The sequence below is a fragment of the Acomys minous genome (assembly GCF_964271855.1).
Source record: "Acomys minous genome assembly, chromosome: 4".
Taxonomy (NCBI): Eukaryota; Metazoa; Chordata; class Mammalia; order Rodentia; family Muridae; genus Acomys; species Acomys minous.
The window spans coordinates 114,374,394-114,400,738 of NC_140486.1; the positions used below are offsets into that span (position 1 = coordinate 114,374,394).

General features: G+C 47.0%; 1 long non-coding RNA gene across 1 annotated transcript in view; it reads left to right on the plus strand.

Annotated features, from left to right (window-relative positions):
- Positions 1-3,030: 3,030 nt before the first annotated feature.
- Positions 3,031-26,345, plus strand: part of LOC311596239 — a 55,945-nt gene continuing 32,630 nt past the window's right edge. The window contains exons 1-2 of the long non-coding RNA XR_014778787.1: positions 3,031-3,346; positions 9,088-9,166. This is a non-coding gene — a long non-coding RNA (uncharacterized lncRNA). The remainder of the gene's footprint in view (positions 3,347-9,087; positions 9,167-26,345) is intronic.

Below are 26,345 nucleotides of genomic sequence, written 5' to 3' on the forward strand. Positions count from 1 at the left end.
TCAAGCTAACATCCACTTTAAAATAGCATCTGGCGAACCGGACTGTTTTGCATTTTACCCTCAATGCGGGACAAATGCCAGGCAGGCTGAGAAGGTGGAACTTGTATGTAGAATGCCATTGGGAATGTTGAAATGTGGGCCTGTGCCCAGGCACACAGCAGTACTTTCCTGGAGCTGCCATGCTATACCCTGTTCGGAAGCTCCTTTGTTTCCTGAGACACAGGCATGGTGCCATATGCACACAGGAGTAAAAGGGACCGCCTGCTATCACGCTGGGTCCTTCTGGCCATGTGTTTGTGGTGGGGAAGGGGGCAGGGCTTCTCTGCTTGGGCAGCGGCCCTGGCACTGAGATGTCCTTACCACAAACCCAGTCACGTGGTGGTGGCAAGAGCTGGGAGTCAGAGCAGAGTGCCTGATGGAGTCAGGCTCGGGTCAAGCCAGGGTTAGCTACCCAGAAGTCTGTGGAAGAAATGGGTGTCAGGCAGAAAAGACAAAAGTTGCAGATGGAAGATTCTGGGTAAGAGTGCAAAGCCAAGCATCTGGTACCTCATTAAAGCTGTAAGGGTGGCAAGTGCTTGCAGGCAGCATGGTAGGTAGGCAGCTGAGCCCTTTGAGGATCTATGCTCAGAAGGGTATCTGCCTGGCAGGGGTGGGGTGAGGTGGGGTGGCATTGGGGGGTGCTGGGCTACATCCTGTTGGACTAGAGTGCCCTCCTGCTGAACCCCCAGGCAGCACACTAGGGCATATGAGAGAGAAAATCACAGCCCTTGGCCCTCTTCAGGACATTTTCTTGGCAGAGCATGGGTCGGCACGGTACACTGGGGATCCATGCCTGGCTTCTCCAGCATTGACAACAAGTGCGTCTGCAAGTCCTGAGCTTCTACTCCCCAGTGCGTCTCCTCCACAGCAACCACCTCCTCCCCTCTCTTATCTGGCCTGCCCACACCCCTGAGCCTGTTCCCTGAGGGGCAGAGGCTATGATGTGTCCCTAGGCCTCTGGAGGCTGTTATGCCTTTCTGCTCAGAGGGGAGGGGTTCCACTACTATGACTGCCTCGGTAGGTCCTTGGGGAAGTGGCCAGGAAGCCCCTGGTGACCTGTTTTGAGCGCACACTCAGGTTTCCGCTCCTGGGGTTTGTGTAGAGTAGCTGGAAGCACAGCTGTAAATGACCCAGGGATTCAGCCCGCTGGGGAAGAAGCGATTAAGTTCTCTCCTGGTCCCTTCATCTGTGAAAACAATCACTGTTGTCCCCCACCCATCTCCAGGAGAGTTCCTGAGTGCGTGGGAATCCTGGGATGTTTGGGGAATTGTTCTGGTTTCCAAGGCGACGTGGCTGGAAGGACCCGACTGAGTGGCCATGGTGGGGGTAGTGTGGGAAGGACTTGGAGGTGTCCTTTTCTCATGGGTTGAGGCTTTCTCCGGCTAGTCCACAGAAGCGGGCAGCCTCAAGTTGATGAAAGAGTTTGCTGCCTTTAGCGGTAGATGCTTCCTAGTGGAGACATAGCGTTGTTCTCTTTAGATTGTGCATATGGCAAGCAAGGCAGAGCCTGTGTCCCTGTTGCTGAGCCAGTAGACATGACTGCTGGGGTGGAGCCTGTATTTGGAAAGGGGGCTCTGTCCCTGCCCACATAGGGTGCTGAGGACATCCCCGGTGAGGGAGATGTGGCCATGAGTTTGTGGTAAAAGGACTATTCTGTTCTCAAGTGGACAGGTTCTGGTGTGGGGATTTGGGGTAGGACACTTTAAACTGGTGGGAATCAAATGAATGCATATTCCCCAAATATGACGGGGTGGACATTCTTGTGGCTGCACACAGAGGCAGCCTGGAGAAAGAACTAGAGAAACAAAGACACACAGACAACGCACTCAGCTGCCTAGCGGGGAGCTGGGGGCTATTTAAAGCATACACCTGTGTTTTTCCCAAGCAGGAAGTCACTGTGGGGACCTCTGTTAACAGGACACAAGATGACTAGTCCTGAGATGGTCCTGGGAGCCTACTTCTGTGAACTGACTGCAGCTACCTCAGGAAGAACAGGGGTTCCCCCCACCCCCACTCCCTTCCTTCTCCCCTCCCTCCCTCCCTTCATCTCTTTCTCCCTCCCTTCCCCTCTCCCTTTTGGCACCCGTGGCTCTCCCCACTTCTTTTCTTCTGTCAATCTAAAACAAAATGTGGGGCAGCAACTGTGTTTGGAAACAGCCAAGCATTACAAAGGGAGTGCGTGCCGTGTAAGCTTTGGCATCTTCAAAAGGGTGCGCCAGGGAGAAAGCCTTCAAAATGAAAATGAGGAGGACATCAGATATGTCTAAGCAGCAGTCTTTGTCTAGTAAGGATCAGTAACCAGGGTGACATTAGGCTGAGGTTGAACACTTGCAGGGCAGATGTCCCTGCAGAAATGCTTCTTGCACAAGGCTGTGGGGCCTCTGTGCAAGCTCGGGCTCTGCCAATGTCTTGTGAGCGTCACTCCTGGCTCTCAGGCATGACAAGCCCTTCCTTCACAATCCCCAGCTTTAACTATCCCTTGGGGAGGATGGACACTAGAGATGCCACGTTCTGACACTTTCTACATTGTTTTCATATGCTTTTCTTTTCTCATCCCTGAAATTCAGGTCTCAAAAACATGTAATCATTTTAAAGATAAAATACAGGGCTTAGAAAGATGGCTCAGAGGTTAAGAGCACTTGCTGCTCTTGCAGAGGACCTGGGTTCAAGTCCAAGCACTCAGCATCTTTACAACTGTCAGAAACTCCAGTTTCAAACAATAGGATACCCTCTTCGGGCCTCCACAGATACTGCATGCATGTGGTACACAGACACGCATGCTGGCAACACACACACACACACACACACACACACACACACACACACACACACACACGGTAACAAGAAAATAAGACCTGGAACATATCCCAGAGGTAGAAGTCTGTACATCACTTTATGTAACTTTCTGGAGGTGTTTAAGGTACCATGGATGCAGAGACTAATCTAGTGATATACTTGTATCTCTCAGAGTTCTGATGTCGTAGTCTTAATTTGTAGGCTTATTTTAATGATGTCAATATGGTATATGGCATCATGGATGAGAACGTTTAGAATTGTCATTTAAATTTTAATGATATTTTAAATTATTCATTTATTTATTTTGTGTGTACGTATGGGAGTGGATGTAGAAGGGAATCTCTTGTGTACTGTAAGAATGCAACACCGGTCAATTAAAAAAACCTGTGGCCTATGGCTGAGGAAATAGGTGGGACTTCCGGCAGGCAGAAAGGATTCTGGGAAAGAGCCAAGCATATGTGATTCAGCCTCCAAGATGTGAGGAGAACAGATGCATGGAGCCTGAGTTCAGGTAATCAGCCATGTTAGCAGAATGTAAATTAGTATAATGGCTTATTTTAAGTTTTCAGCTAGTCAGAGAAGAGCCTAGCTATATGGCCTAGGAATTTGTGTAATATTTAATGAGTCTCACAAAAAGTTACTCTGGGATCTATGTTGGGGCAGGAGAAAGAAAAACCTCATCCTAATTCAGGTGGGGGCTTGCTCCACTGCACTGTGTGAAGGCCAGAGGGCAATTTGGGAGCCTGTTCTTGCCTTCTACAACATGGTTCCTGGTGAACGCATGTGGGGTGGGGCTTAGTGGCAGAAGCCTTTATCCATTGAGCCATCTTGGTGGTTCCTAAAGTCCTCAACACCTATTAACACCTATAATTAACAACGAAAGAGACATCTCTGTAGAGGGTCACTTATCTGTCATGTTTGCTTGCCTTTTTGAACATTGTCACAGAAAAGGCATAGTCTCACTGTCTCTGTCTGCCTCTGTCTCTGTCTGTCTTTGTTTCTATCTGTCTTTGTCTCTGTCTCTTCTCTCTCTCTCTCTCTCCTCCCTTTCTCCCTCCCCCTCCTTCTTTCTCTCCTTCCACAGGGTTGGCCTCAAACCTGAAAGCGTTTCACCTGTGCTTCTCAGGCGCGGGGATTACAGTTACGCACCACCCATGCCAGCTGGATTATTTCTTATTAAGTTCATGTCTTATTTCAATTTGAAGCTAAAGGCAAGACCTGGAGATTCTCTGCAGGGAGCACAGAGAGCTGGGGCAGCCTCAGGGTCAAAGCAAGGGCGTTAGCAGCCCTGGAATCCCTGGTGTCTCAGTGAGGCATCTCTGTCTGGCATCACAGTGAGGATGTTGCAACGTTTCCATGGCCTCGCCCCCAAGTCGTGTGGCAATCGTTTCCATTGCAGCGCAGGCAGTGAACCTTTAAAGCACAGAGTAGCCCACGGGCTCTCTGCCCTTGACAAGGGCTCACCAGCATTACACCATCTGTCCCGGAGGTGGGTTCCTAGGCAAAGGGCGAGCTCAGGCTCCTGTGCCTCCTTCTCGCCTTCTCTTTGTCTTGCCTCCGTGATATAATATATAGCAAAAAGTGCCTTCATCAGACACAGCCTCTTGACCTTGGGCTCCCCAGCCTCACAGAACGGTTCAAATGTCACTCGGCTCGTGGTATTCTGTTACAACAGCCAAAACCCAGAGCGACTCAGATACATGTGAATGTTGGTGAGGGGCCTGGGGTGTGGAAGGCCTGAAGGGTGAAAGCCCCTTTCTCCCAAGTAGCTGAAGGAAGTAGGGATGGCAGAGGGGGGCTGCACTAGAGGAGCTGCCTGGAGGAAGCAGGTCAAGATGGTGTCTGTCTTCCTCAGCCCACAGGGAGGGGTCTCTGTACTCAGGGCATCCTCTGGCTTCCTCCCTTCTCGCCTATCCCTGCTCCTCTCCTCCTCTCTTCCTTCTTCCCTCCCTTCCTCTTTTCTCCTCTTTACCTTTTTCCTCCTTCCTGCTGCTGCCTCTCTCTCTCCCTCACTTTCCCCTCCCTCCTTCCTGTTTGAGACAGTCTCCCTGATGTAGCCCAGGATGACCTTGAGCTCAGAATGATTCTCCTGCCTCTGCCTGTGGGATGCTGTTTCCTCTTCTCTTAAATGCGTAGCATCTGATGTCACTTTCAGCTTTTCAGTCTCGGTCCTGCAAAGAAAACTGCACGTGACACTGGGGACTTCATTGTCCCCTCCCTACCAGGTTCTGAGGAGGTTTCTCTTATCTGACCTTGACTTGCTCAGAGGGCAAAGGTCAAAGAGGGAAGGAAGAGAGGTCATTGAAGCTGCAGGGGAAAGCATTGCACCACAAAGCATCGCCCTAACAATGGGCTGAAATAAGCCTTTTTTTTTTTTTTTGTCAGTGATGTATCATAGCAACATAAAGCAAACTAGGAGAAAGGGAGATTTGAGGAAGAAGAAGAGGGTTCAGTGGGAGTTGAAGGAAAATTAGAAGGGTATTAGAGTGGAAATAACAAAAATAGATTATGTGCATGTATGAAATTGTCAAAGAATAAGAATAAAACCTCCTGAGCAAGTCCCCTCTGCCTCCTGGTCCCCTCACCGTACTTGGTGAGGTGAGGGAGAACGAGAGTTAGAGATGGCTTCCCACCATCCAATGAGCTTAGGTGAGACGAGGTGGGAAGTGCTGCATGCTAGGGTGAGGTAGCTGGCATCCTTCTCTCAGGAATGTGGCGCAAAACAAACAAGGACGTGTTTCCCAGGGATAGAGCACACGGGGCTTATGGACAGCTGGGCCACTCTTTTATTTCCTGCCAAAATCTAATCCCTATGATGACAAGGACAGGCCTGAGCATGTGTGGCGGCGAGTGCTCGTTGTCAGGTTGAGGAGAACCACCCTGGGGATGAGCCTCTAGGCATGCCCATTGGAGATTATCTCCGTTGCATTAATTTGACATGGGGAAACACACTCATCGTGGGCGGCACCATTCCCTGGCTGGGACCCCGGACTGCTTGGGCCACTCTGAGTGGAAAAGGGCTGCTGAGCAGCAGCATGTGTTCGTATCGCTCTCACAGCTGTGTTCCAGTTGTGAGTAGGATGTACCTGGCTGCTCCGAGCTCCTGCCTCCTTCTCCTGGTGGATCGGACCCTTGAATCATGACCCAGAACAAATCCTTTCTGCTACAAGTTGCTTTATCAAGGGGTTTTAATCATAGTAGCAGCAGTAGAAGAGTGGGAATTCGTTCCTTTCCTCCACAAACTCATGTTTATTGAAGGCAGTTCCCATATGAGCCTGTGACAGGAGGATGAGCACACTTAAGTTCTCTAGCTAGCCCAAGGCTGGGTAGCTGGGAGAGCAAGGTCTGGACATGGTCAGCCTTTACCCCAGAGCCCCTCAGTTGTTTCACCAGGTCAGAATAGCACAGGGCATTTCTTTTTTGTGGTGAACATTCACTTGACATTTGACTTTGTCCTGTCCTTGAGTGTGACACCCGCTCACTTCTCTCAAGGCCTTGTTGTTGTTGTTGTTGTTGTTGTTGTTGTTGTTGTTGTTATTGTTGTTGTTTTGGGGATTTGCCTCCTTTGGTTAACAATCTCAGCCTTTTTCTTTAGGACAAAGGGCAGTGGGACATCCTGTCACATATTGGACAGTGGTGTGTTTTGTCCCTAGGTGGAAGGATAGAAGGACAGTGAGTATCCTGTCCCAATTAGAGGGACATTGAGGAATCCTCCTGTCAAAGTAGGAGACATCCTACCTTACCTGGAAGAATAGGTACCATTCTGCCCAAGACAGAAGGTCAGTGGGATGTCCTTTCCCAGTTGGAAGGACAGTGATTTATCATGTTTTGCATGGAAGGATGGTGGGTCATCCGGCCCAGATGGAAGAAGAGTGACACATTGTGGAAGGAGAGAGAAGCTTTGTGAATGAATAAGATTTGTGCAGTATTACAGTTTGCTTTCTTGTCCTGTAGGTACGTAGTCTTGTCAAACTCTTTGAGAATTATTTGTTTTCCATTTTAATTTCAGTTTGGAGAAGAGATTCTGCCTTTAAAAAAAAATTAGCTATGTAGTTGGAAAAGACAGAACTTACACTTCCCTCTAAATTTGAAATCCATTTACAGGCAGTTAAAAGATCTCCCCTAAAGGATTTCTGCCAGAGCCCCACAATGACGTAAATGCCACGGCGGGTGTGCATGTGTAATTCCAGCACCACACCTGTGGCTTTAGATTGCTCCTCGTTTGTGCATTTGGAATTATCAAGAGAAAGAGATATCAAAACACACCTGGTTCTACTGCTTATTAATAAGGAGATGTGTTTGGATGAGTGAGTGTGTGTGTGTGTGTGTGTGTGTGTGTGTGTGTGTGTGTTTTCATCTATAACATGCGACACATTCTACATAATCTATGCAATTATCATGTCTTTATAGCTAAACAAACTATGGTTGAGTTACGGATGACTTAAATGCATCATCCCTTTATTACTTTATCCATCTATTCATTACATAGTTGTTGAATTCCTCCCTTGGAGTGGGTGATGCAAGGAACCAAAATGGGACCCCTCCTCCTCCCCAGGGGAGAGAACCGTAGCTCTTATTTTCTATGGCATCAATGCCCAGGTATTTGGGAGCCAGGAAGAACTTTTCCTTCTTGTTCTGTGGTTCCCTGGCCCCTGCCCCCTGCAGTGGGGTAGTAGTGGGCATCTTTCTCTTATATTTTTGGTTGTGAGCCTAGCCTTTAACAGCTGAGCCATCTTTGTTCAGCCCTGTGGGCATCTTTCTCAATGAATTTGATTCTTTCTCAATGAATTTGATTCCAGTACAACTTAGAATGATCTGCAAACCCCACTCGCAGGGCCTAAGGCTCCCTCTCTTAGATGTTTTGCCTGTCCTGTCAGGGGCTCCTGCCCAATGTGCTGACATTAGCCTCAATGTTCCCTCTCAACCTAGCCCAGTGAGAAGTGTGTAGGGAGCACCAGCAGCTCCATGCTACCCTTGTATCCAGCAGAGTCGGTGCGTCCCCTCCCCCATCTCACAGCCTCACCTAGCCTTCATGACTCACCCTCATCCCCCTCACCCTATGCAGTTCACCCCACTGAGTCTATCCCAGAAATACCCCAGCCTGTGAGCTGTGGCTCTGTCCCTTGCTCACTTCTTACATGGGGACCGCTGTATCTTTCTTGGCAGGAGGTATGTCTCTCGGTCCTCTGTAGGGACAAAACCAGCACCTGGATCTTGCAAGTCACTACAACAGGAAGTCAGAACAGGAACTTCATACAGTCACATCACACAGTACAGCATGTTCATGTGTACAGTAAATAGCAAAGAGCAATACGTTTATACACACACTTGCTTATCCTCAACCTCGTGTAGTTCAGAAGCTTCTGCTTAGGGAATGGTGCCTCCCACAGTGGCTGAATCTTCCCATATCAATTAATTTAATTAAGATAATCCTCCATCGAGACACTCACAGACCAAACCAATAGGCAGTCGCTGATTGAGACTCTCTTCCTTGATAATTTTAACTTGTGTCAGATTGACAAAGCTATCCACCACACCAGGAAAGCCAAAGTGGGATAGTTCTGTCTCTCTCTCTGTCTGTCTTCCTCCCTCCCTCCCTCCTTCCCTCCCCTGCCCCTCTCTGCTTTTTTCCCCTCTCTTCTCCTAGTTCTCTGCTGCATAAGTCTCTCAAGCATCGTTCAGGCTAGTGAATGTCCAAATGCCAAAAGCCTTAGCATAGGTCCAGAGCATCATAGTGTCTTAGCATATGAGTCCCTACTGTAGTGAGAATTTTGATTTCTTTGGAAAACACAGAAATAGTGTAAGAATATGCTTTTGTTTTCATCCCAGGTGTGGGGATGTGAGGCTGCTTCACAGCGGCTGACCACTATTTGCCTTGTGCTCTAGCACAGGCATGGTTTTGTGAGCTGCAGATAGTTTCTGCAATTGTGTAATGTTTGGAATTCTGGGAAAATTTCAGAGGGTATATAAATGCTAGAGCCCCAATAGGTGGGGTTGGTGGTTGGTGGTCATTCAGGGGGATTGGTTGCAGTGTGTTAATAATTGTGCTCAAAGAAGAAGCAGGAAGGAAGAAAGGAATTAGATTCAAGGGTCTCTGCCTCTCTATCTCTCCCCTTCTTTCTCTCCTATCTAGTGATAGGAGGTGAAACCGGGGGAATAAAGAGTGGGGAAAAGAACCCACAAAGTAGTAAAGACCAGCTACACCCTACCTTGATGAAGCCCATTGGTTCATCTCATCATCTTTCCACCCAGGGATATGTTGTTCCCGGTTCGGTGTGCAGCAGCATCAGGACCAGACTGCTGAGAACATGAGTGGACCTTCGGGGAGCAGGTAATGTTCATAGCGTCAGCCAACAGTTCTATTTACTGTGAAATAATTTCTCACTTTATCCACGTGAGCTTTTCTCTAGCAGGGCCCAAATCTATGCCTAATTTAATAATACAAGTGCATATTACATATGGTGCTCTCCAGGCCCCAAATTCCCTCAAATCAGTACTGAAAGTTGGCAGATGTAAGCACACCACACACATTCTCTACAAAACTGGCCATTACAGATGTCAAAAATGTATCTTAACTTATTATTGTTTTCATATTTCAACTGTAGTGTTTTATCATTGAAAATTAGCACACTTGGCTATTTAAAATGATACTGGGGGCCTTAAAATTCAAAAATTTATATTTTTAGTGGCTTGAAAGTTTGTTTATTTATTTTTGGGGGTGATCTTCTTCTGCAGCCTGGGCTAGCCTTAATCTTACAGCAATCCTCACTACAGTCTCCTGAGTGCTGGGATTATAGGCATGAGCCACCACACCTGGCTCTAGAATTTTAATTTTTGAATATCACGCACCTTCAAAAGTTATTTATTGTTTTTTCTCTCAAAGCTTTTGGGGGTCCTTCGGTGTCCCCTGCTAGGGAGCCAGGGGGATGTCTTCTGCCAGCTTCTCAGTTCTCTTTGTAGATTAAGGGATTCATTTGTCACGCCAGAAATGAGCTCTGTCCTCTGTCCCCTGTTTTACAGTGTCCAATGGACCCTTTGATCTTGTAGGCAGTTGTTAATTTTATGGGTTACACAATTCAAAGTGTCAGGGGACTGTGAAGTGCTTGCTCAGGAAAAGAAACCAGAGCAGCTGCCTTGGGCCTCTCTGGCCCCGTTGACAAGCCTCTCCAGGGATGCTTCTCAAGGCCTGAGAGTCCAGGCAAATATTTGTTCAGTCAAGTTGCAGTTTCTAAGACTATTGATAGGCTCAAGGAGAATTTACCTTCAAAGTCCCGGAGAGACTGTGCATATCAGCTTCCTGACTGGAAAAGGAAACGTCAAGGATTAGCCTTTCTGGGCCTTGAGTTGCTTTCCCAGCTAAACAGAGACGCTTCTTTCTGCTATGTGTAGCAAGAGGATAAGGGGTATGATGGGCAAGTCTCCAGGGCTAGCTGTCTCTCGCATGTGTACTTCACACTGAAGTGTGAGCAGTCAAGGGGAAGAACTGGCTGCTCCCTATGTCCACATGTTGAGTCTCAAGAAGAGAGAGATAGAAGAGTCATTCTAAAGATCCAGTGAGCACTGAATCCTGCCCTTTGTCTACCATGTTTGCTGTTGTTATTATTACGGTGGTCATTGTCTTTACGTGACTCACCTGCATGGGAGTAAAAGTGTTTTGAGTGACACTGTTGAGAACACCTTGAGCAGAGGTGGTAGGGAACAAAAATGGAAAGACTTGGAGCCAGCAGAATTGCACTCATCCTCCAGATGCCTCTTTTTTTTTTTTTAGATGAGAACCAGACAGAAGGACCCAGAGATGCATAAAGTGGTGTTGTGTATAGTCCACAGTTTTGAGCCTATGGAGGGGGTTAGGGTTATAAGGCAGAGCATTTCTGAAGCCTTTCCACTCCCAGAACATCTTCGGATGCCCAATGCCAGAGTTCAGAGATACAGGAAGAGGCAGATAGCTTGAGCTCTCACTCCTGGGCATGGTCAGGCCTTTCCCATCAGCTGATTACCTGTCTGTGGTGGGTATGATTTGTCCTGTGTTCATTTTATGATTGACCAAGCAGAGGCAGAAAGGTTAAGCAACTCAGTCCGTACTAGACAGGCCACAGATAGTGAAGCCATGGCTGAGATGTAGGCTGAGTCCAAGACCACCTACGTGCAAGAGCTTCAACCACAGGTACACCTGTCTAAGACAAATGCGCAGCCTCCAAAGGATGGGAGGGTGTGGCAGGGAGAGGCAAAAGAAGCTTGACTTTCGAGTGGAGATTAGAGAGAAAGGGAGTGTCATTTGGCAAGGACCTACTGTGTGTGTCAATGAATTTGATATATCTTTGCATTTCTTCAATAGCCCGCCAAGTAATAAATTTTTCTCCATTTGATAGTGAGGAAACCTAGGCATTTAGACATATATCTTGCTTAAAGTCACACAAACAGTAGACAATAGAGCCAGAACTCAGAGTCAGGAATGTGACTTTCAAGTCCTTGTTTTCTGCATAGTAATGTAGTATGGCTGAGACTCTCTCCATGGTCAGATAACGGGTTCTTCATCTCAGTGATGGCTGTCCTGCTCTTCAGTGTGAGGACTTAGCTCTTAGATAGATTGTTCATATCTCGAGGTGCAGGGGATCCCTTGAGCTCATGGCTGAGATTACATTCTTCACAGGGGGCAGAATTCAGGGATCATCATGGCAAACGTGCTACTGACCAAGGGTCAATTTGGCAGCTGTACAGGGACTCCAAAGACAATTTAGGGAAAATGTTGATCTAGTCTGAATTTGGACTTTTTCCATGGGGGACTCCTGGAAGGACGGTGACTTTTGGTTTGGTCAAGGATGGACTAAGATGCAGAAGTGAGGATCAAATGAGGACTTCATGCCTGCCATGGGGCCATTCTTCATCTTGGTGCTGGGTCTCATAGTCTGTATGAAAACACAGTTGCTACCCACAAAGCATGCCTGGTCCTGGGCTCTCTGCAGAGGCATTGTGGGAGAGGGGCTCTGCTGAGGTCCCCTGGTTATTGAAGGTGAATTCATCGGTACTTTGGCTCCATATGAACTAAAAGAACTTCGAGAAGTTAGAGACTTGAATGTACCATGAAGAGAGACTGTTGGAATACTAACACTGAACCAGAGGCCAGTGTGGGAAAGGGACAGCACGTAAGAACAGACCAAGAGGACACGCTCTGAGATCTGGGATATTTCTCAAGGGTCTCTCTCAGATCTGATGCACTGAGGCCCACAAGTGTCCCAGAAGGTATATAGAAGCTGGTACTTTGACAAGATCTACAGAAGGTGGGGGTAGGCAAGGGAGGAGATGATGTTCTCAACACTTCATCATGGATAGGGATGGATGGACTCATGAGGCCACCACCTTTGAGGAGCTATTGGCAATTAATGATTGGTTCAGCAAAAGGAATCGTTTTCTTCAGTGGTGTAGCCCCTGGAAAGTGCATGTTTTCCAGTAAGCAACTTCCTACCAATATTCATGGTAGCAACCCTAATTAATCTTGGTGGGGCAAAACACCACCAACAACAACAGTAAAAAGGAAGAGGAAAAAGAGGAGGAGGAGGAGGAGAACTAAATAGGCAAAGATGGTAAAAAGAGGACCCCTCTTTCTCGGAAGAGGAAATGCTTCAGTAGGATGAAAAAATATAATGAAAATGACCAAATACAGCAAATACATTATGAAATAATAATAAAATGATGCCTCAGGCCTAGGAGAGATCTAGGCATTGGTGTAGGTACCAGGGCTCAGGTGCCAGGAAGAGAACTACACCAATGCCCAAGTTCTTGGAGAGATTATGAGGACTGGTTTGCAGGTCTCGGTTCAAGGTGAGGGATTTGGTTAGATGTAATTTGAGCGTCTGGGAACATGTCTTCCAGGGTAGTAACTGTGGAGCAGGGATAAGGTAGTATGGTTTGAGTTATCTGCATTTTCTTTCACTTACTGGCTTTCAGGCTCACAAGTGTGTGTCTGGCTTTCTTGGAGCAGAAGGGCCCACAGGTTTGTCTGGACGTTTCTAACCAACATTTCACTGGACACCTTTAGGTGTCAAAATGAAGCTGAATTAACCTTCCCACCCTGCTCACACATTGTAATCACTACCACATTCCAGTGTTTATGTACACTGCTGGGTTACCATCTGAGAAGGTCGTAATCAAATGGTTGAAAAAGTACACTCTGCCCCTGGTCTGTCACTGGCCAGTGTTTGTGTCTTAATGACATGCACCATTATTAAGGCAAATCTGACCCTTTCCAGGAAGGACCAATCACATGTCACATCCACATTCTCAAATGGCCTTGTGAGCACACATTCCACAATGACTGTGGGCCTGGGAGAAAGTGTTTCTCCAGGAAAAGCAGCATGGTGTGGCTTGAAGTCTCCTGGGGTTCGTTTCCTCTGTCAGATCCCATCTTGAGCTCCTAAGGAGATTTCAGATCATGAATCAAGGGCAAAGACTTTCTTAGTTGGAAGAAAAATAATATAAACACGTGAGGTGTTTATAATTCCAACCGCTAAGACATTTTCTGCACACACAATCAGAGACACCTTGGAGAACATGAGATTCATAGTAAACACATGTGGCCAGCTTTTTTTCCTATGCTGGACTTCAGCACCAGACCGCCCATCATAGGAGAACATTGAAGTCTTTGGTCCTACAAAGTCTGCCCTGCCTCCTTATTAAATGACTGGGATATTTCTGACAACCCCACTGTCCTTCCTACCTTTCAGGCTTCTCTGGGTACTCCTTGATTTTCTTCCCAAGGAGATAGCTTGTATTTATCTCCTGATAGTTCAGTGAGATGAAATCAGATGGGCTGGTCAGATGGCTCAGTGAGTACGACACTTGCTGGGCAAGCATGAGGACATAAGTTCAAATCCCCAGTACCCATGAAAAAAGCCAGGCGTGGCTGCATATGTATTTGTAACCCTAGCACTGGGCTAGTGTTAGGTGAGAGGAGAATGGCACTTGCTTCTGGCCACCAGTCTAACACCAGGTTTAGAGAGAAACCCTGCCAACAAGGAAATAGGGGGAGTGGTAGAGCAAGACACCTAACTGCCTTCTTTTGGCCTCCACATTTGCATAGATGTACACACACACACACACACACACACACACTGAGACACACACACACTGAGACACACACATACAGGCACATACACACATACATGTCACATACAAATATACATAACATACACACATACATATATCACACACATACTTCAAGACACATACACACACAAGGCACACACATGCACACATGTGAGCGCATACACACAGATATTAAAATATCAAAAGAAAGACATAGCATATGTGTCTGTGGACAAGGGACTGAGTAGCTTCCCTACACGGAGTCTCATCATTCCTAAGGATCCTTGCCTGGCACCTCCAGCTCTGCACAGCCAACTTGCCATTCTCCTGCTTTCTCATGATGCAGGGCTCTCAGGATGTTTAGATCTGGCTGTCCTCTGAGTTGAATGTTAATAAAATCTGACCTCCATCTCCAGAGCACAGAAGGTGAAATCCAGGCCTGTGTTTGCTCCACAGGAGCAAGGTTGCCTCCCGAGACTTGGGAGCTGTCTTTTGAATGTTCTCTCTAGGACTCAATGGAGGAATTTGGGGGCATTATGAGGAACTTGGGAGGTGAGGTCTTTTAAAGGTATCCAGGAGCCTGATACGGCTGCCTCAGTGGATGACGCACTCACTACATAAGTATGAGGACTCGAGTTCAGATCTTCAGAAACCAAAGAGATGATACCTGGTAATTTTAGTATCCGGGAAGTGGGAACAGGGGATCTCTGGGCAAAGATGGAGAGTTAAACTCAATGATGTACAAGCCTCTGGGTGCAAATGAGAGATTCTGCCTCAGTAAATAAAGTGGAGGGCCTCCCTATGAGTATAGACACATGTGCTCCCATATATGCAAAAACATCAACCCGCCTCTGCCAGGGTCTACAAGGCCCTCAGCAGAGACAGGAAACTCCGTGTTGGGCTCCCCAGACAATATATGTGAGAATCAAATTTCTTTGCCAATTCAGATTCACACACACACATAAATCAAACATTTCAAAACCACATGAGATGCATTTTGAAATGGTCTATCCCGCCCCAGCCCCCACTTCAGACTACTCTGTTATGTCTTCTTTTTTTAAACCCTGGTCCTACCCTTCTATGCTGATCTCAGAGCAGTTCACACTGGTGACTCCTGCCACCTAGGGAACAATAGTTCAAACGTTCTCTTCTGTACCAGAAGGGATTAGAGAGTAAGGCTGACAAGAAACCTGCTCTGCCTCCGCAGGATCTAAGAGTAGATGCTTATTTGTTCTTCCCAGGCATCAGCTTCTCCTCACTGAGCCCAGGCCTGGCACAATCTTCCCAGTTTGCAGATAAGAACATTGCCACTAAATGGCAAAGGCTCTGACTAAGGTCATGTCTGCAACAGGATTTGAGGTCAGATCAGGCTGACCTAACCTAGAGCCGCTCCTGTGCGTGATGCGCCCCATCTCTGTTTAGCCAGTGAAAGGAATCCTGGATGGAAGATGGATGCACAGGCATGTCCTGAAACGAGTGGAGACCCAAATCATACCAAGAGGAATGGCTTCACCATGCTGTGCTGGGAGGCTGGGAATCCTCATGAGGGGCTAAGTTTCTGAGGTCCGATCCCCAATACAGGTGCTTTGTCACATGATGTGTATCTGGAAAGCCTTGAGTGATACTCAGTTGAACTTCTTCCTTGATTCTCAAACTCATATTTGCTGAGTCTGAGAGATAAGTTAAACAGAAAAGTAAACACACACACACACACACACACACACACACACACACAAACACACACACACACATTAATTCTATCTCACTAACTGGAAGAAGACACTTTTTAATCTTTTCTTTATTACATGTATTAGTTGTTTTGAGATTTATTTTATTTTTAATTATGTGCATATATGTTTATCTGTGTGGATATGCGAATGTGAGTGCAGTGCTGGTAGAGGCCAGAAGAGGGCGCTGAATCCACTAGAGCTGGAGTTACAATTATGTGCTGCCTGTTGGGGTTCTGGGAGCTGAGCTCCAGTTCTCTACAAGTACACAGTGTTAACTGCGGAGACATCTCTCCAGCCCCATAGATGTATTTCACAGTGACTTTTTCTTATGTAATAAAATTCCACTTTCGTTCTGTTTAATGTTGTAACAAACTGGGCAGATGCTCAAAAGAACTGAATGGCCCCATGGCAAAGACAGCAGTGATTGGCCGTGTTGATCCTCCCAAGAGCCCCTAGATGTGAGTGTGGCTCTCACTTTTGCCGTGAATAGGAATGAATAGGAGATCATCTCATTTTAAGTAATCTGTGAGCTGATGGTGCACCTCGGAGAGAGCAGCTCTTTTGTACCTCAGGGAGATCACAGCAAAAGCCAAGAGGCCAGAGGCAAGGCCTGCGCTGAGGAGAGAAGTGGGGAAGGATGCTAATCAGGCTTGGTAGGTAAGATCAAAGACACAGGCCCTCCTCTTAACTGTTATGTTCCTACGTGTTTCCTCATTCAACAATTCACAGGCTAGTTTGAGGTAGGAACTAAGCCTCTCCTGAGCATGTAATAAGGCAGTTGTCCTCTTGTGACTGCAGGAGAGACATGTGGTGACCCATCACACACATGGACACATAGGATAATTGCTCTGAGAAGGAATCCATGCTGGAAATGGGCAAGAACTCCCAGGGAAACGGCTATTTACTGATACCCAACAGAGGAGCCACTGTTATCCAGGCAGGCAGAGAGAGGAACCCCAAGAGACTGCAGAACTGTATAGCCAGAGTCTAATCAGAGGAGCAGGCCTGAGACCAGAGCCAGCCCATTGCTTATTCATAAATAAACTTATTAGAACCCAGCCAAGCCTACTTGGCCATATATTGTTGGTGCTGGTTTCACACTATGGCAGCAGAGCTGGGGAGCTGGGATAGACTCTGTGGGTGTCTGAGCCTAGAGTGCTTACTGTCTGGGCCTCGGAGAAAAGTATCTGTGATTCTGGCTATAGAGAAAGTAAACAAGGACACAGAGGCCTGTGAAGGAGGGTCAGCAGTGTGACAAGAGGAGAAAGGAGACCACGAGGGAGGTTGCACTGTTTCTGAACACAAGGAAGGGCCAGGAAAGGCCATGAGCAGACCTACAAGAGGGTCAGATTTGTGTGTTTAAAAGATGACAGTTTTCATTAAGAGACCTAAGCCTCAGCTCTAGGCTGCTTTCCCTTGGCTCATAATCAGCATTTAACAAAGTGCTTGCCAAGTGACTGAGTAACAAAAGCTGAGGAAGACTCAGTAGTATTCCTGTTGAGCGGGCACACAATTATATGACGATGCTCTCATTATTTTGGTTTTTTTTAATGTTAAGATATTTCTTCTTAGGAAGCATTCAACCCTAAGCAAAAACACTCTCAGACATCTGTACCACTGCTTTCAATGGCGATGTTTCTTTTAGCAGTGACATTTGATTTTAATATTTGAGTGCAAAGAAAATTATCTCTACAGAGGGAGGGGAGCTGCCGTGGGGACCATGGATGAGGATTGTCCATCTGCTTCCCTGGGTCTTCAGCTTGCAGCCTTCAGATCTTAGGACTTGCTGGCCCTTATCATCTAGTGAAACACCTAATTCCTTGTGATAAATCTATCTTTACACACACACACACACACACACACACACACACATACACACACACACACACACACGGCTCAGTTTCCCTGGAGAATCTTGGCTAATTGGACACAATACAGAGTTCTCCTGAGAAACAGAATCAAGTGAGTTTAAACCTACTGAGAAGAGGGTGTGATTTATGGGACTTGACTCACAAGGTGATGGATGCAGATGCTGAGCTGTCCCAGTATAGACTATCTGCAAGCCGGAGGACCAGGGAAGCTGGTGGCATAGCTCAGGCAAGACTTAAGCTCTGAACCTCTGGTGCACCATGAATGTAAGCCCCAGTATAAACTCAAGGGCCTCAGAGTCATCTTGGGGTTTTGTCTTAGTTAGGGTTACCATTGCTGTGACAAAACACCATGACTGAAAGCAAATTGCTGACGAACAGGTTTATTTGGCGTATGCTTCTGTATCACTGTTTGTCATTGAGGGAAGTCAGGACAGGAACTCAAACAGGACAGGAACCTGGAGGCAGGAGTTGATGCAGAAGCCATGGAGGAGCTTATTCCTCCTGGCTTGTTAAGCCTGGTTCCTTATAGAGCCCAGGACCACCAGCCTAAGGGGGGGGGACACCACCTATACTGGGTTGGGCCCTCCCCTGTCAATCACTAATAAGGAAAATGCCCTACAGGCTTTCCTACAGCCCTATCTTATGGAAGAATTTTCCCTATTGAGACTTGCTTCCCTAGGATGACTGTAGCTTGTGTCAAGTTCACATAAAACTAGCAGTACAGATCTCTCAAGGTCAGAGACTTTGGAGTTCCAGTGTTCTTGGACAGGACAGGATGGTGTCCAGCTCTAGGATGGGGACCATGCATTGCATTTATCGCCCTCTTTTCTGTCTGTGCTCTTAACTAGTCAGATGGTGGAGATGGATCTTCCTTCCTTTCTTAACTTAGATGTCAGTCTCCTCTGGAAACACCCTTACAAAACATTGTAATAGGTATCTAGGCTTTTTTTTTTTTAAACACGACCAAGATGCAGGTTGCCCATCACATACAGTCCACCTATTTATTTTCATGACACTTTATGTTAAAAGAGGAACTTCATATCACTGCTTAAAATTATCTCTGGCTCTGAAATTTGTTTCCTCTTCTTTAGTGATCCATAAGTGGGGTTTTTTTTTGTGTGTGTGGGGGGGAGGTAGGGAGTTTCAGTATAGATGTTCTATTTAGGGCTGATAATTCTACAGTCTCTGATTCTCAGCACCTTGGCCAATTTTGGGTCTCTACTTTACTCACCATCTACTACAAACAGAAGCCTCTCTGATGAGAGTTGCTGTTACATTTATCTATGGGCATAGTAAGAAATTATTAGAAGTCAATTTAATATTACATTCATTAGTAGGATCTCCTCTAGGGCATATGACCTATGTAACCACAGGTCCACAGCCTCCAAAATGGTGCCAGGCATGGGTTTATTTTGTGGAGTAGATTTTAAATCCAGCCAGAGAGTGGTTGGTTACTCTCGTGGTGTCAGTGCCTGTATTGTACATCATTGGGCATGCTTTTCCAAACCAGTCACTCTTGACATTCTGTGAGCTGTGGTTCCCAGCTGGGCATGACTGGTGGGGAGGGTGAAGGAGAGGAAACTGGTATCAGCATGTATGGTATGAAAATACTCTATTTTCAATAAAGAGGAAGTGTCAAGAACGAATCAAATTTAAACACTGTAAACATTTACGATATTTAAAAGTTTCTCTTATGTAACTTGTCTTTAAATTTTCAACAATAACTATTAAACCAAAAAAAAAGTGCAGCATTATAAAGTAAGGAATGAAGGGAAGGAGTGACAAAATTTTCAATGACTGCCTATTAAGGCAGGAGACAACACTGAAAAGCATTTTATTACTTGACTATGAGGTGCTCCAGCTTTCTTTAGAACTTCAGGTCTTCAATGAGAGTGAAGAATATGTACAAGAAAAACTATAGGTCAGAGGCAGGCTGGAGAAATGGCTTAGTGACTAAGAGTGCTCCTTGCTTTTTCTGAGGACCCGGAGTTTGGGTCCCAGCACCCACAATGGTAACTCACAACTGCCTGTAACTCCAATTCTAGAAAATCAGATGCCCCTTGGCCTCCGAAAGCATGTGGTGCACATAGACTCACACATGTGCACACACACACAGACACACATGCACAAACACACACATACATATACATACCCACCCCCCACATGAATACACACACATACTTACACACACACACACACACACACACACACACACACACACACACACTCCTCCAGATATATATACACACACATACACATGCACACACTCACCTATCTTATTTTTAAAGAGAAAATAGAGCAGCAGGGATTGATGCACAGAAGAGGAGGAGGTCGTTGGGTCACAGAGGTAAGGAGGTCATTAACACCGTCTCGCTGAACTTCTTCAGATCAAGTCATCTAGAGGGCTGTGCTCTACTCAGCCTGCTATTTTCATTTCTGACCTATATAAGTGGATGGGTTTCTGATGCCTTAAATAATGGTAGTAAGTTGATAGTGACAGCAGCTCCTAGGATGAGCCTACCTTTGCTCTCTGTGACCCTTCACACAGCTCCTGGACTGCATTTGCATGAGAAGCCCAGCTTCCCATGAACACTTTCTTCTTCTGCTTTCTTGGGGGAGGGGGGCACTGTGGAGGCAGAAACCCAGAGAATTTTACCAGTTGCGACCACAGCGGCCTGAAGGAGGTGTTGATGTGACTCTCTGGAAACGCACTAACTTTGATGTTCCCTGTGGAGGGTGTGGACAGTGTAACCCACAGAGCGGGCACACACAGATGTATGCCCTATGGCTGTTCTGAGTGGCTGATCAGAACCTTGTAGGCACTCCTACTGAGCGTGTAGTACCTGTAAAGCCTATTTGGTGGATTCCACACAGCTGGCCCAGCTTTCCTTGCCCCCAGAGTAGATAAGCCTTGGGCAGCACCATCCAACTATGAGGACCAGTAGACACCGGGACACAGGGTTAGTGGCTCCCTTAGGAAGCTCAGGGATGGTGCTGCCCCATAGAGATTCAACATGAGCCATGCGTGCACATTTGTTTTCTAGAACAAAGTTTTGAAATGAGGTGGACTTAATTTTAATACTATATTTCATCAAATTCAGTCTATCCAAAATATCATTATTACTTGATGTGCCCTACAAGAAAATAACTAGTGGAATTAGCTTCTATTCTTTGTGTGTGTGCATTGTCTTGGAAATTCGGTGTGTATTTTTTACATAGCGTAACTCAGTCTGTACTGGTCACAAGGCTAGTGTTTATTTGCTAGCCCAGTGGTTGTCAATCCTCCTAACACTATGGCCCTTTAACACTGTCCCTCATGTTGTGGTGACCCCAACCATAACATAACACACAGTTATGCTATTTCATAACTGTAATTTTCCACTGTTATGAACCCTTATGCAAATGTCTGTGTTTTCCCAGTGGTCTGAAGCAGCCCTGAGGGGCTCTCGACCGACAGGTACTGTAGCAGACACGAGACACAGTGGGGTGAGCCTCCTGGGGATTGCACAGGTGGCAGGCTGGACACCATTCTCCTCCATCCTTTAGCTCTGGAATTTTCTTTGGGTGGTCTCCGCCAGTGATCCCTGGCAAGCATTCCAGGGAAGCTGGCCTGTGCATGCACTTATGTGTGGTTATGGTTTGTGGCTGGGGCCAGGCAGAAGCCAAGAGAGCTCTTTGGAGGAGTGGCGTGGATGAAAACAGAGTCGACACGACAGTAAGACGATGGCTGGGGTCCAGATGTCTGAAAAACCTTCCCACCACTTCTGAGGGAATTCCTAGGGTCTGTAGGAATGCATCTGGGGTGAAGTTGTAAACTGTGGAGCCTTCTAGAACCCCCCCCCATGTTGCATCAGTTTGAAGAAGCACCCGGACACCCTGAAAGCATCTTCAGGAGGAGAAAGGAGAAAAGCTTGGCCTACTTCATGTCTAATGGAAAGTTAATTGCTTTTTTTTAGGTCCATCCAGATGAGGACCACACAGAGGAAAAACAAACAAACAAACAAACAACCCCCCCCTCCCGAAAAAACCCCCACTGCCCTCAAAATGGGAGTTTAGCCAACAGTGACAATAGCTGTCTGCTGTTTTGAGTCTGATGGACATTGAGGGCAACTCATGGCCCAGTCATTGTTTACATTGACAGCTTAACAGCAGGCTTGAAGGAAGAAGAGTTTGGGAGGCAGTGGGGAGCTGTAAACACTTAATCCATCACAGAAACTTCCAGGGAAGCAGGCGCCATGGAGCCAGAACAACCGAACCCTTAATTGTTGGGCAATCCGCCGTCTCGGCTGCTCTCATTTGCATTCGGTGATGCCAAGGCAGCACAGCGTTTAGACAAGGACCATCCGAGCTGGGAGGGCGCAGCAGAGGGGGTGTGGTGACACCTGCCCCTTGGAGTTACCCGAGATATGATGGATACTCACCTGCCTGTCTTGCTTAACTCATTTATTCAAATTAACCAGTGCCCAGAGCTGGAAAGAAATGGGTTGGATTCAGACAAAGATGAATTGTAGTAAAAATGGAAATTACGACTCAGAAAATGAATAGCATCAGACCACTGGGATTTTATTAGCTAATCATGGCTGTGATATTGAACTTCTGAAGATGTTGTTTTGATTGAATTTTCTCCGTGTATCCATAAGGACTTGTCAGGGTAGTGTTCAGCGGTGCAGAGAGGGAGTAACACAGACTATAATGAGCTGTTTAATGCCCTCTTCTTTCCCTAATGTTTTTGTTTTGTTGCTCAAGTCTTATAGATTTCTCCAAAGTGGTAACTCTTAAAGCCACAGAACTTGAAGGAACAAGTCACCCAAATCCCAGGTCAGGTCCTGTACAGATTTCTCAGGATGGCTAGCTATTGTGTAGTAGGTATTGTGGGGCTCCTAACCCTGCCATGGAAGGAAACAGCAGCAGGACCATGTATCTGACAGGGGTGGAGTAAGGTGAAGAGGGACACCAGGACAACGACAACAGCAATGGCGACAACCTCTAGCAGCCTTTTTATCTTTGCCCATTCTCAGTTGTAAACATTTGGCTTTTTGCCATTGGCTGCATCTTCAGCTCCGACTCAGATCAACGCCACAATGCCCTCTTTGCTGCATTATCAGGGCTAAACCTTGCTCATAGGCCCCATGTCTCCAGGGAGGAACTTGCCTGCCCTGGATGCTAAGCTTGAACCACCTGACTTGTGTCTGCTGATTTGGGAGGTACAGCAAAGTTCCTTATAGGTTTCCTTACCAAAGAGCCTGCCACAGCCTCTTCCTTTTGTTTTGTTTTGTTCTGTTTTTTGAGACAGGGTTTCTCTTGTAGTCCTGGCTGTCCCAGACTCACTTTGTAGACCAGGCTGGCCTCGAACTCCACCTGCCTCTGCCTTCCGAGTCCTGGGATGAAAGGCGTGCGCCACCACTATGCCCAGGCTAGCACAGCCTCTTATAGGGACTTCCCTAGGGGGAAGATCATACCGAAACCAACCTCTAACTTTAGCCGCAGAGACAGAGGGGCATGCCCTTTGAGCAACCAACGGGAGCAGGGCCCCTTCCTTTGCACCACAGAAGAACAGTTCTAAGTGGCAGTCCGTGTGATCTATGGAGGGCAGGATCAAGACCCCATTTCCCAGGTACTAGGCCTGGGTGTCGACTATGTTCACCAGTACTCATGCTGAAGCCAAACTGAATGGTGGGAGACCTCTTAAGAAGTGACGAGTGAGCAAGGGTGTCAGTGTTATGAATGGATTAATATAGCTCTTGAGGGGTTAGCTCTGAAGGTTAGCTCTCTTCAGAGCAAGTTGTTAAAAAGCAGGTGGCCCCTTGTTCTCCTTTCCCTTCGTGAACACCTGCATGCAGCACAGGGGTTAATGGCATCAAGCTCTGGAATATCTCATCCACCAGAACCGTGCATCAGACAAACCTCTTTTCTTAATAAGCTTTACCACTCCTGGGTACTCTATCACAGCAACAGAAAAGAGCTGAAGGAATGGACATCTGAACAACACACTTCTCCTTCTCCTTCTCTTCCCTTCTTCTCTTCCTCCTTATTTCAGTTCCCTGGGGTCTTCTCCATATGAGTCTAGCTACCCTAATGCTTTCTTTTAGGTAGAGTCTGGGGGTGCGCAGGGGCAGGGGCATTTGAAGAATCCAAGCCTTTCACCTGCACCAAATCTCACTCCAAGCCCTGAACCCCCTAAAACATAAGTCTCCCTGGGGGCAAGGAAACCAGTTGCTGTGTCAAGCTCACAGCACACATTCCAGAAGCCAGGCACGACACAAAGGGCTTCCATGTCCAATTTAGTTCCCATGAAAGTCTTCCGTGATAAAATACCATTCTATCCCCATCTTACGGACAAGGAGGGTGATGCAAAGGAGCATCCCAGCAGGCAGGATTTAGTAAATTACATAAAATATATCCTCACAGTTATTAATTCCACAGACAGAGAAACTGGCTCTAGCACTGCTTAGGCCCATGAGTGTGTTATCTAGTAGTGCTGAGTGTGTCGCTGTCGCTGAGGATCTTCAGCCCAGCCTACATCTCTTCGATAGATAGATCAGGAAGCGAGGATGGCGATGGACCCAAATTAGCATGGAGGAAGGGCTGAGTAGTCAGGGCCCCAAGTCTTGTTTTTAACATAATTAGAAATGGATGGAAACTCGGAGCCCAGACTCCCTGCAGGCTTCATGCCTCCTCCTTAGGCAGCACATTAAAATCCCCTCACCTCGTGCATTCTTCCCATGTAATGTTCTACGCTGATGAAATCATTTATCATCCCTGAGCTGCGTTGGCTGTCTTATTGGGGAATGTAACTGCAGGCTCTGAACTTGGCTGATCTAGACATGCTTTAATTAGGGCTTAAAAGATAGGGGGACAGGCTTTTCGTGCAAGGCGGGGTATGACTCCTTGAGGCTTTAACCCCTCCCTGCCTTCCCAGAAATATGATCAAAGAAATGCAAATACATAGGCATATATTTGCACCTTGACTGGCAAATAGAAAGGCTGCCTTCAAGAGGCTGGAATGCTGAGGACCTTCTGCAGGCTAGAAGTGCCAAGCAATACACAGCCTACAGGATAATTCACACCCATTAATCTAGCAGGCCTGGGTTTTCTAACTTTGCTTAATACTGGGTCTCCCTGTTCTGCCCAAGGACAACAGTATGAGTCCCATCAGATGCTTAGGACTCTGCACCTTTGCAGAGCTCCCAGGAGACCTTGTTCCCACACTGGGCAGCCTTAGCTACACAGGTACACAATTTCATGTGTCAACATCAGTACTCAGAGAAACGAGATTTTCAGAGGCGACTTTGAAGATCCTGGGTACCCTTCACTTCTCATGCAGGTGTGGTGTTTTTGAGCTGTCTAGCTTTCCCCCTACAGTTGCATCTCCTACACAGAATGGCCAGGACTGAGCACCACCCACCTCCATAGTTTTTCCAAAACTCTTATGCTGGTTTGGAGCAGACTGGAGTTGGGAGTGGCAGGTCTGTCTGTGTGGGCCTGAGGTACTTTTCAGAAGCCATGGAGTCTACACAAACACTCTGGAATAGTGTGAAGACAGTGGCCTTGCCCATAAGCTTCCAGAAGCGAGTGTGCCACACATGCATATGCCTGTGTGTGTGTTTGTGTGTGTGTGTGTGTGTTTCCCAAAGAGGTATGTATTGCACTTGGCTTTCCTTTGCCCAAGTTCCCAGAAAACCTTGAAGTTCAAGGTCAAGGCAGGATGCAGATGTTTATTTGACCTAAAAGAGCCTTGAGCTTTAGTGTTTTCGGGCAAGAAAAACACAGATCAGAGTCAACTCTGTCAGAGGTGTGACGGAGAACTACAGGACTGCAAGGAAGCGGCTTGGCTGACAGGTACAGGGAGACCAGCAAGCCGGGTAGAGGCATGGGCAGACAGACTACCTTGGTAGCACTGGAATGGAGGTTCAAGATGAGCCCAGAAGATCACCAGAGTCAGATCTTCTTCTGGACAGATTCCAGGACAAGGGAGAAAAACATCTTAAGGACAGACAAAATACATTTATGTTGGGGTAACAAGTCCATCTCTAGGACCCCAAGGTGAGATACAATCCAATGCTGTAGGAGGGGCATGAGAAGTAAGGAGGCTCTTCAAGCTGGCTGTCTCTCTACCTCGCCCTGTCTTTCCTCCTTCTCTGCACCTCTGGGTTTCTAGAAGTTTCTCAGCTTGTCTGGTCTGTACTGGGCCACCTTAGCACCACTCTGAGGTGCCAGTCCAGCAGAAGATGGAGATCCTGGCTGGTGTGTGGACTAACAAGGAAGCTCCTTAGCTCTGTATCTAGGAGGGATGTGTCCTACCATCACTTTGGAGCCTCTGGCTCCCGTACCCAGAGGATTGGGTGTACAGAACCTGAATTTTAATTCCAAACAAGATACTTCATTGCAATGGAGACCTTTTATGCTGGCTAATTGAGGTTGACCAGAAGAACTTGCTGAAGGCATCATGTCCATCATAGAAACAGGGCAGAGACAACATCAAGTCCTTCTCAGTGACGCGGAGAGGCCATGGCAATAGATGGAGGGTACAGAGGATCAGCAGTCATCCTCTTAGCAAGTGCTGAAGCTGAGATTGTAGGAGTAGGCACTGGAGGCCAGCCCTGCTACACTGTCACCACAGTCCTAGGCAGAGGGTGGTGCCTTGCGGACCCAGAGCTGATGAACAGACCAAAGGTGATTAGCACGGTTCTGGTGAGACCTCCGTTGGTGCGTCTCAATATGGCGAAGAGCATCATGGTGGGGGTACATTTAAAGAGAGTCAGCATACAGGGAGCGTACAATTAGAGAGAGAGTCTGCCTTTTAATGACAGCTTTTTTCCCTTGGGAA